We start from the raw sequence: 11892 nt of genomic DNA on the forward strand, positions 1-11892 counted from the left end.
AAAGAAAAAGAAATCATAGTTCACCCAAAAGACAAGATTACAGTTGCGATCCTCAACCCTCAACATCTTATGATAATAATTTCCCTCATCTTGTTCCTCCTTCTAATTATATTCCTAATTCTCAAAATAATATTCATAATTCTTTTAGAAATAATTACGATCAAACCATGGGCGTAGCCAGGATTTCGAGAAGGGGGGGGCCAACTTTTTTGGTCTTCCAAATCGTAGTTTTATAGTAGTTTTATAAAAACACATGAATATTAACACATGAAACCAAATCCAAACCAAATCGAAACAATAATGATTAAAACAATAATGGATTTAAAAATGCGTGATTTATTGCTCATCAGATATTTTTAAATAAAGTGAGAAAAATATTAACGAACTTAGTATTCAGAAAGAATATTAAATCGGCTATAACAATTATTATAAAAATCCTGCATTCTTCCATAAGTTTAAGAAAACTAGAACCATACATCTGAATTTCTAAACAAATCCTCTCTGAAATAATATTTATTATAAAATAGGCAGAAAAATCAATATGCAAGCTTTATCCAGGAATTCCTTCGACAATTGCTCCTGGCATTCTATCCGAAATTCTATCAGGGATTCTTTAGGAATGCCTCCAGCAACTTCTTCGGCAGTGTCTTCAGGAATTCCACCATAAATTTAGCCGGGAATTGATCCGAAAATTCCACCATTATTTACTCCAAGAAAATCTTCACGAACTACTTTATAAGTTCTGCAGAACTCCCTGCAATAATTCAAATAATTTCGTGCTGTTTCCCATAATTTTTAAGAATAAGAATACTCCGTGGAAATCCCGCAGAAAACATTCCTAAGAAATTCACGAAAAATCTTCGAATTTCTTGGGTAAATTCCATAAAATTTTCCGTGAATTGTTTCGAATAATTTCTTGTGAAAATTTTAAAGAATTTCTCCAGGAATTCCACCGGAAATTTATACAGAAATTATACCGAATATGAAATCAACAATGGAATTTTCAGAGGAGTTCCTAGATTAATTCGCAATGAAATCCTGAAAAAATTCCGGTGGAAACTTCAAGATTTCCACTGGGAGATCCTCCAGGAGTTTCTCCGAAAATTTCTTCCAGGAGTTCCACCGGCATGTCCACCAAGAATTTCTCTAGGATTTCCTTCGAGAATTATTCCGGTTGTTCTATCGGCAGTTCCTCTGAAAATTCTTCCGGGAATTTCGGCAGAATCGGAATTTATTTAGGCTTCTTCAGGAATTTATATAGATTTTCCACCAGAAGCTCCTCCGAGAATTTTTTTTGCGAGCTCTTCAGGGAATTCTCCGGGAGGTCCTCTGATGATGATGATGGTCCAGCTACAAACCCCAACAAAGGTTTCAGCTAGACGAGATTTGTCTATAAGATGAATTCCTTTGAAAATTCTCCCGGGAGTTTCTTCAGAAATTCTTCCAGAAAATTCCTTCGAGAGTTCCTCCGGGAATTCTACCAGCAATTCATCCGGGAGTTTCTCCGGAAATTCCTCCGGGAGTTCCACCAGAAGCTATTCCAGGAAATTATTCAGGCTTTTTTCAGGAAATCATTAAGAAAAATCTTCAGAAATAAAGCTGGAAATTCCTCCCGAAGTTCTTTCGATAGTTTCTCTGGGAGCTCATCCGGGAGGTTCTCTAGGAATTCTTCTAGGAATTCCTCCTGAAATTCCTCCGGGAGTTTTTACAGGAGATCTTACGGGAGCTCCTCCGGCAGTTCCTTCGGGAATTCTTCCGGGAGATCCACCAGCAGTTTCTACGAGAATCCCTCCGGGAGTTTCACCTGCAGTTTCTCCGGGTGTTTCTCTGAAAAGGAACTCCCGGAGGAACTCCCAGAGTAATTTCCGGAGGAACTCCCGGGGGATTTTCTATAGGAATCTCCGGAGAAATTATCAGAGGAATTCTCGGAGGAACTGCCGGTGGAACTTTTGGAGGAATTTATTGAAGAACTACAAGAATAATTTCCGTAGGAAATCCTGAAGGAACTCTCGTAAGAATTCTAGGATGAACTCCCAAAGGAACTTCCGTAAGAATTCCAGGAGGAACTCCTGGAAGAATTCTTAAAAGAATCTCCCGGAGGAATTCCCGTAAGAACTCCCAGAGAAATTCTCCGAAGAACTTCTGTAGGAATTTGTAGATAAATGCCTAAAGAAATGCTAAATGAATTCCTGGAAGAAAGCCTGATTGAATTCCCGAAGGAACTACTGGTGGAACTTCAGAGGAACATCCGGTGGAATACCCTAGAGGAAGAGAAAAAATATTTCTGAAGGAACTTCCAAAATCCCATTTCCCGTGCAATTCCTGTCAAATGTCGTCCAGGAATTCCTTGTAAAGTTCCTGGAGGTATTACCGGAAAATTTCTTGGAAAAACTCCTGGAAGAACTCCCGGAGGAACTTCCATAAGCACTTCCGGAGGAATTCCCGCATGGAAGTCCTGAAAGAATTCTTAGAGAAGTTCCTAAAGGAATTTCCGAAAAAAATATCTGAAGGAATTCCCAGAAAAATACCAGGAGGAATTAATGCAGAAATTCCCAGATGAAATCCTGAAAGTATTCCCAGATTAATTGCTGAAGAAAATCTCTGCGGATTGTTCCGAAGAAATTTCTGGAAGAACTCTTGGCAAATATCCTAGTAAATTCCGAGTGAAGTCCGGAAAGAATTCTAGTATACTTCCGCGGAAAATCTCCTGGAGAAATTCCTGAAGGAATTCCTGGAGAAGTACCTGAAGAAACTCCCGAAAAAAAAATACTTGAGAGAATTTCTGGGGAAATACTTGGATGAATTCCAGGAGAAATTCATGAAGATATTTCTAGAGGATTTCCTGAAGGATATTCTGAAGTAATTGCCAAAAGAATTCCAGAAAGGAATGCTAGATGTTTTTGCTATTGAATGTTTGGAGGTATTCCCGGAAAATTTCCTGGAAGTAATCCCGTAGGAATTAAAGGAAGAGTTCCGAGAGGAATGCCCGGAGAAGTTCCTAGAAGAACTTCCAAAGGAATTTCTTATAGATTTACAATTGAAATTATGGAGTTAAATCGGAGGATTTCCGTCAGAAATTTTTGAAGAAACTTCTGGTAGAATTTTGGGAAGAAATTCCGCATGTATTGTTGCGGGAGCTATTGGCTGGTGGCTTCGAACCGATGCTTACAGCAAATAAAATACATATTTGTAATTCATTAGCTAAAAAGCTGAAATAATATATCTATTGATAGTTATTTACATAATTAGAAATAATATATAACTCACAATTTCGGTGATTTGTCTGAAGCCGATTGCCTCCTTTCCAACAGAACCTCCACACTCGCTAAACAAAAGGTTTTATTGTTATTCCTTACACATCTTAATTGGTTGATTTATAGCTAGGGGTGAGTATTATGCAATAGGGTGCGAAATGTAACATGTATTCTTGACGGAACTCTCGAATGCATGCCTGAAGGAAATGCCGGATTCTTCCTGAAGAGAGAATAGCCGAAGAAATATCTAGAAGTAAATCTTAGAGAGAAGAAAAGATATCTTCAAGGAATTTCCTAAAAAAAATTAGTTGGGGGTTTCTAGATAAGGAGGAATTACAATTAGGGGAAACCGCCAAATGTTGAACGGCTAATTTTGTCGCCTATTGTTGAACTCCCATAAGAAATGCACGTGCGTTCAACAATAGACGAAGAAATTGGCCGTTCAACATTTGGCGAATGACCCTACGTGAGAAGGATTTTCGAACGATTTTCAGAGGAATTTGGGAATAACTTTCCGGAGGAATTTAGAAGTGGAGCTTCTAGAAGGATTTCAAGGAGAATTTTTGAGCCCGAAATGTTTCGAGTTGTTTTGAACTTTCATATATTATGGATCCTGGATACCCTAATAAGTTTTAGGATTTTTTTGAATTTCTACCACCTATTTCTGTATATGATTGGATCGTAAAGTGCACATGTTTGAGGGAATTCATTTCAGTACCCGTTCAATCTTTCCACAATTTAGGGGGGGGCGACGGCCCCCCCCTGCCCCCCCTTGGCTACGCCCATGGATCAAACTAATACTAATACTAATCTTCACAGTAATGAATGTAACGATAATTCTGTTTTGAGTATTTTGGAAGATTTAATAGAGCTTTTAGGACTTAGTGATTTTTGGAAAAATATCATTAAGAAATGTCTTCCTTTTTTGGCTTCTATTCTTGAAAAAATAAATTCATTTTGGCCCCTCATTAGTTCTTTCTTTTCATCTTAATGGCTACTAACATTAATAAATTGAACATTTTACAATGGAATTGTCATAGTATTATTCATAAAAACGATAGATTGAAAGCTTTAGTACATAATAATAATATAGATATAATATGTATTAATGAAACATGGCTAGTTCAGGAGAAATCTTTTTGTATTCCTTCATTCAATATTATTCGAAAAGATCGTGATGTTCCATATGGAGGAGTTTTATTTGGCATTCGTAATAATATTGAGTTTAAATATTTAGATATTTCATTAAATTCACAAATTGAATACATTGCAATTTCAATTAATCATTATGGTTTGACGTTTTCAATTATTTGTTTGTATATTCCTCCTAGAGCAAACTTTTCTATTTCTCATTTAAAATATTTATTGGCTGAAATTCCTCCTCCTTTTTATATACTTGGTGATTTTAATGCTCACAATCCTGCTTGGGGTAGTGACAAAACTGATGGTAGAGGTTCATTGATTATGGATTTAATCGATGAACTAAATTTGAATATTCTTAATGATGGCTCATTTACTAGAATTGCTGTTCCCCCTGATCGTCATTCATGTATAGATCTATCACTTTGTTCTACTTCATTATCCATGAACTCTTTTTGGAAAATCATTGATGACCCAAATGGTAGTGATCCAATAATAAAACTCATAAAGTGGTATCTGAAGAGATTATTGTTCCTGATTTAACTGTAAATGTTGATTGGAATAAATTTTCTGATTTAATATCTCATTAATTAACTAACTTTGACAATTCAATTTCACCCCTTCAAAATTATAATATGTTTTTAAAAATATTGATCCAATGTTTACAAAAGAGTCAAACTAAAAAAAAATCTTTCGACTTCCCCAAAGGAAAAAAACCCTACGTTTTGGTGGGATGACGATTGCTCCGTCGCTCTGAAAAATAAGTCGTTTGCTTTTAAAAAATTTCGTCAACTAGGATCTAGAGAACACTATATTTTTGCAAAGCAGAAGCACAATTCACTAGAATAACGAAATTCAAAAAAAGAAATTATTGGAAAAATTTCATACAAAATCTCGACAATGATACCTCTTTATCCACATTGTGGTCTGTTGCACGTAATTTAAGAAACTATAATTCTTCGTCTCAACCTATCTTGGAATATACAGAGGATTGGGTTGACCAATTTGCTTCTAAAATTTGTCCTGATTTTGTTCCTTCTCGTTTAGGCTTTAGAAATAATCAAAAATTCAATTATTTTCCAGAACTCAATGCAGAATTTTCTGTTGAAGAAATGGACTTGGCATTATCAGTCACCAAGAATACTGCTCCTGCTTTAGATAATATGAAATTCATTATATTTTTTGTTTCCAATTTCGTTTATTTGGTAGGCTCAGGCGTGTATAACACTTTACGGAGCCACGTTTCTTTGAGATATGTACAATCGACATAATCTTATTATTAAATTAGTAAGAGAGGGAAATAAGCCAACGTACTCGTGGTGACTCGAGGTTAGGTTTACAATGTTTAAGGATGGACGGGGATTAGGATTCGGGAATCAGGGAATCATCATAATCAAGGAATTTCAGCAGCTTATCCGGTCATTTGGCGTCGGGGACGATGTGGTGTGTCGTCGTGCTCGAAGAATGGTTCGAATGGGTGCATCTTCCGGACGGCCAGAGCTACGGCGCTCTACGGGACAGACAGACAGAGACAAAACAAAAAAAAAACTTTGAAGAAAAGAAAAAAACACAAAAGTATTAGACTTTTATGTCAGAGGAACAAAGAAAACTATAAATGGCTTGCATATAGACCATATCACGATCCCCCAAAACACCTCTTATCTCCTGGAAGGGTTGTTTACCTCGGGCCACTAGGGTATCCAATATTTGCTCTCTGGAGACGTCGTTTTCCGAGCAGAACCAAACCACGTGATCGATGTCATCATAACCGGCTCCGCACCTACATAAGTTGCTATCGACAAGGTTTATTCTGTACTGATGTGCGTTTAGTGAATAGTGATTAGACATAAGTCTCGACATCACGCGAATGAAACCTCGACTTAAGTCCTCACCTCTGAACCACGCTCGCCCAGAAACTTTTGGAACTATAGAAAATAGCCACCGTCCAAGTTCGTTGTGTGTCCAATTTCTTTGCCAACTTTGAAGAGTAATAAATTCATTATATTACAAAAATTACCTTTTGACGGGAAATTGCATTTACTTTCTTTATATAGTTCTTTCTTATTCCAAAATATTATTCCTCTAGAATGGCGCTTCATTAAAGTAGTTAATATTCTTAAGTCTGGTAAAGATCCATCGTTAGTTGATAGTCGTAGACCTATTAGTTTGTTATCATGTATACGTAAACTTATGGAAAGAATGATTTTGAACCGTTTAGAACTGTGGGCTGAAAAAAAATCAAATTTATTCGCCTACTCAATATGGCTTCCGGAAAGCTCGCGGTACTCGTGATTGTATTGCGCTTCTTCGCAAATACAATTGTCTTTTAATAAAAAACAAAATATTGTTGCTACGTTCCTTGATGTTTCTGGTGCGTATGGCTCTGTTCTAATTGACCTGCTATTTAATAAATTGAATGATCTTCATTTACCTTTTATTATTTCCAATTTTTTGTACAATTTATTTTCGTTCAAAATAATGCATTTCTATCATAATGGTTCTTCCAAATTGATTCGTTATAGTTATTTTGGTCTTCCACAAGGATCTTGTTTAAGTCCATTTTTATATAATTTATTTACTAGTGATATTGCTTCCATTATTCCTAATGGTTGTTATTTAATTCAATTTGCTGATGACAATGCTTTATTTATAAGCGGAAGCAGTAGAGAAATCATTCGTCATTTCATGCAATGTTGTTTGGATAATATTGATATTTGGGCACATAACAATGGTTTTAAATTTTCTATTGAGAAAACGAAATTCATTTTATTTTCTCGTAAACATTCTTTAATTAATATCCAACTATATTTAAATCGTCATGAAATAGAACAAGTTTTGACTTATAAATATCTTGGCATCTGGTTTGATAAAAAATTGACGTGGAATTAAATATATTCAGACAATTTGTTTGAAACGAATTAATTTCCTTCTTACAATTACTGGTACTTGGTGGGGTGCTCATCCCTCTGATTTAATAACACTTTATAAAACTACTATTCGCTCAGTCATGGAATATGGTTGATTTGCTTTTGGAAATGCTGTTCAAACATTTTTTTCCAAACTTGAGAAAATACAATTCCGAAGTTTAAGAATTTGTTTAAAACTAATGAATTCCTCTCATACCAAATCAATAGAGGTTTTAGCTGGTGTTATTCCTCTGAAAATTCGTTTTGATGAGTTGAATCGTAAATTTTTGCTAAATTGTATGGCCAAAAATCATCCAATAATTTGTACATTGAAGTCTTTACTTGAAATAAATCCCACTAGTAGAATTCTGTGTTCATTTATTTATTGTTCCGCTGAAAACATTGTTTCAATTTCTTGTGATGATTTTTATAAATTAAGTATAAATGTTCATTCATATCGTCCATATGTGGATTTATCTTTATTTGAAGAACTGAAGTATATTCCTAATCATCTTTATTCAAAATTTGCTAATTCATTATTCGAACGGAGATTCATTGGGGTCAATTCTGACCAATTTTATTTTACAGATGGTTCTTTAATTAGAAATACTGCTGGATTTGGTGTATATAATAATCATTTATCTCATTTTTATAAGTTAAAATCACCTTGTTCTGTGTTCATAGCTGAGTTAAGTGTTTTGTATTTTGCATGTTGTTTGATTAAAAATCTCGAGCCGAACATATTTTTTATTTTTTCTGATAGCTTAAGTTGCTTACATGCTTTAGATTCAATGAATTTCAGCTTCAAAATTAATCGTACTATTTTGAAGCTCAAAGAATTACTATTAAATTTATATTCCAAAGGTTTTGTTATAAAATTTGTGTGGATTCCCGCTCATTGCAATATTTATGGCAACGAATAAGCTGATGCGTTGGCAAATTTAGGCGTTTTTCGTGGAATTATTTTCAATCGGGATATATTTCCGGATGAATATTTTTCCAAATTAAAGAAAAAATCGATAAATAACTGGCAAATTTCATGGAATTGTAGTGATAAAGGACGTTATTGCCATTCCATTTGTCTGAAGGTAAATCATTTTCCTTGGTTTAAAAATTTGCTTGTTGGACGAAATTTCATTTGCATATTTTCACGACTCATGTCTAACCATTATATATGCAATAGTCATTTATATCGTATCAATATGAATGACACTAATCTTTGTGATTGTGGAATAGCATATGAAGACATTGATCACATTCTTCTTGTTTGTTCCCGATATGTTTTACCTAGGAAAAAATTCATTGATAACATTACTAACTTAGGCTATTCTGTTCCAACTTCCATTCGCGACGTCCTTGCTCATAGAAATATAATGATAATGAAACATATATTAGTCTTTTTCAGTGATATTTTTTATAATATTTGATACTCTTTTGTTTCCCTTGTTCTTATTTTATTTCAGATTTTTGATCTAAAGGAACCCCCTTCGTTTCTCGTCCTGGTGTGATTTGGCTCCGATATGGATTTCTTCCGGATGAGCCGTTCATTATTTATATATATATATATATTTTTATTTATTGTAATGATTATTATAACGTTTTTTTGAAAAGATGAAGAGGTTTTGTGCCTTTTTGAGAAAGAATTCGAAAGGAATTCACTCAAAGGGGCTTTTCCCTCTTCCTAATTTTTTGTTAAAATAAATAATAATAATAATAATAATAATTTTCCACAAATACAAAAAATAAATTAGCAATTTTTAAAAGTAAAAATTGCAATTATAAAAGAATATTTTTCCATAAAGAATTCAAAATGATTCACGAAAAAAAGTACAAAATTTTCATTAATATTACTAGCATTTGTCAATAAATTTCAACGGTTCAGTAAAATTTGATTCTAGGTATAGGAATAGAATCGAAAAACATTCGAAAACGACTGAAAATTTAAAAAATCGGTATATTTTATCTTATAACTGCTGTATCTCAAAAATGGTAGCACTCAGAAAAAAATACTGTATACCTTTTCAATTGAAAATTTAACGCACTTTCATAAAATCGGATCGATAAAAACGTAAAAAAATATTTCCATCTTTTTTAAAAAACCAACAAGTTTAAAAAAAATATTACTTTTTTGTCCATAATTTTTCCATTATGACTTATAGTGCAAGAGAATACATATATTATCTGCTACAACATATCAAAGAATCAATCAAGCGTAACTGTTTCATAATTCATAAAAATGTGGCCGATTGATAAATATAGGGTAACGGGAGATAATGTTGGTCCTGGATATAACGTTGACTCATTCCATTTTTATTTATTTAGTTTACATCTAAACAGATAACACCGAATCATCTCTCCATCCTCCAGAACGCCCCACGCTCGCCATCTTTGCAGGGTTGCTGTCCAGCATTCTTGCAATTTGCCCTGCCCCCCGTATCCTTCCGGCTTCAGCTATTTTCTGTATGCTGGGTTCGCCATAGAGCTGAGTGAGCTCGTGGTTCTTCCTTCGCTGCCACACACCCTCTTCTTGCACCCCGCCAAAGATGGTACTAAGCACCCGTCTCTCGAATGCTCCCAGTGCTTGCAAGTCCACCTCGACCATTGTCCAAGTTTCATGTCCATAGAGGAATACCGAAAAATGGTTCATCACGTGAATTAATCAGTAATCCCAAATTTATCAACTTCGTGGTAAATTTTGGGGTGAGCAATTCTCTGTGAAATCATGATTTTTTTTTCGAGATTTCAATTTTGTATTTTTTAATTTCTCTGATATTGTGCATATACATTCTTTGTGATCAAAAAACATAATTTGCATCATTGGTTTGCCATTTTGACTCTAGCCTAACTTTTGACAAAGGCCTAAGCAAAACCAGCTTGAACACTTTTCAAAAAATTTAACTTGAAAACGGCTTGTCCGATCGTTTTGATGTCGTAGGCAAAGTTTTAAGTAATCAATGGGGATATGTGAAAAAATATACACTGTGAAAAAAAATGTTCAAACATTGAAAATGAAACATAAAAGTCGATTTTCTCAAAAACAAATTTTTCAATATTGGCCCTGGATGAAAGTACCGTTACTGCTAGGCGTGCTTTGAGGACAAATCTAGACCAACATTTGAAAAGGGCGAAACAGCCAAAATTTACTCATTTCGCTTTCGTCTACATACAGCGATAATGTCTTTGCCCCAATTCCCAAGAACAAGGCCAATGTTTCATGCAATAATATCTGCAACAAATATGGTAAGGGGTTTTGTTGTGAACTTTTCAAACTGCGATTCTTTCTATATTTCAGAAGCAAAACTAAAATTATGTCAACAGATGGCTATTTTTATGTTCAAATATTGGCGAGCCAATTTTGCAAACAATGGGACCGCAATCCTCGTCGAATGCAACTTGTTGCTAGTAAATCGAGTAATGCTAAGCTCGAAAAAGTGTGTCTACAAAATTTGTACACATACATACACACACATACATACATACATACATACATACATACATACATACTTGACGAACCCTCCCCATGGCCTCTTCATGGTGCCGAGGGGATGCATGGCCAAGGGGGTGAAATAATAAGCTAGGCCTTTAACGGAGCCTGTGGGGTACCTGGGCACCCTCCACAGTAATTGTTCCTTACCGCGTCATGCTGGGCTCTGGCGTGGTGGACCTCTTTTCCCGAGCAACTCGTGGGACCAAAATGGAAAACCAAGTCAATTCTTCAATTAGTGGTAGTAGTGTAGGCGACAACCCCTTCGCAAGAGGTGGGTTGTTCAGGTCTCCGCCTAGGAGGCCAGAGGCAATAGTCGGCAGCTCAGTGCGCAGCGCCAGCGTGGGTCACTTAACCTTCATCTCGGTTAAAAAAACGCCGGTAGAGGTTATTGACGGCCCATGGCTTGTGGAGGCGATGAACCGCAAACGCGATGGGCTTTCGGCCTTCGAGGTGGCGACGGAACATCTGGACGCCATCATCGACTTTGCGTCATCGAAGCATAATATCAGTAAGGACCTCAAGAGGAGCTTGCTGAAACTTCGAAAGTCGAAGCTGGACGCCAAGCTGGAGAGGGCGGTAGGAACGGCCAAGTGTAAACCCGTGAAATCCGTGGAGTCGAGGTCTACCCAGACTGAGGCCCAAGGATTCGCGGACTCGGGCAAGGTCGAATCGACCGAGGGCGTGCCAGCGAAGACGGTGGTACCAAAGTCTACCCAGACTGAGGCTCAAGTATTTGCGGGTACGTCGGGGTTGACTGCTCCAACGGAGCAGACACAAAAACGGGGGAGACAGTCTCCAGGGGATGAGATCCCTGGGGGCCGGGGCCTCCCAAAACCAGGGGAGGAAGGACCTGGAAAGGTCCACGGCCACGGAAAGGTCACGGCACTGCGGCGACAGTGTGAAGTGGAGACGCTCACCGCAGCCGTTCGGCTTCGGAAAAGTCCGGCAGGGACGCAGGTAGCATTGGTTCGGCTTTCTGCAGCGGACGCCTCCAAGGTAGTCAAGTTAGGGATCGTCAAGGTGGGATTGTCGGTATGCCCTGTGGGCATATACGAGCAACCCGAAGTTTGCTTCAAGTGTCTGGAACCGGGGCACAAGCAATGGG

Source organism: Armigeres subalbatus, chromosome 1 (assembly GCF_024139115.2).
Source record: "Armigeres subalbatus isolate Guangzhou_Male chromosome 1, GZ_Asu_2, whole genome shotgun sequence".
Taxonomy (NCBI): Eukaryota; Metazoa; Arthropoda; class Insecta; order Diptera; family Culicidae; genus Armigeres; species Armigeres subalbatus.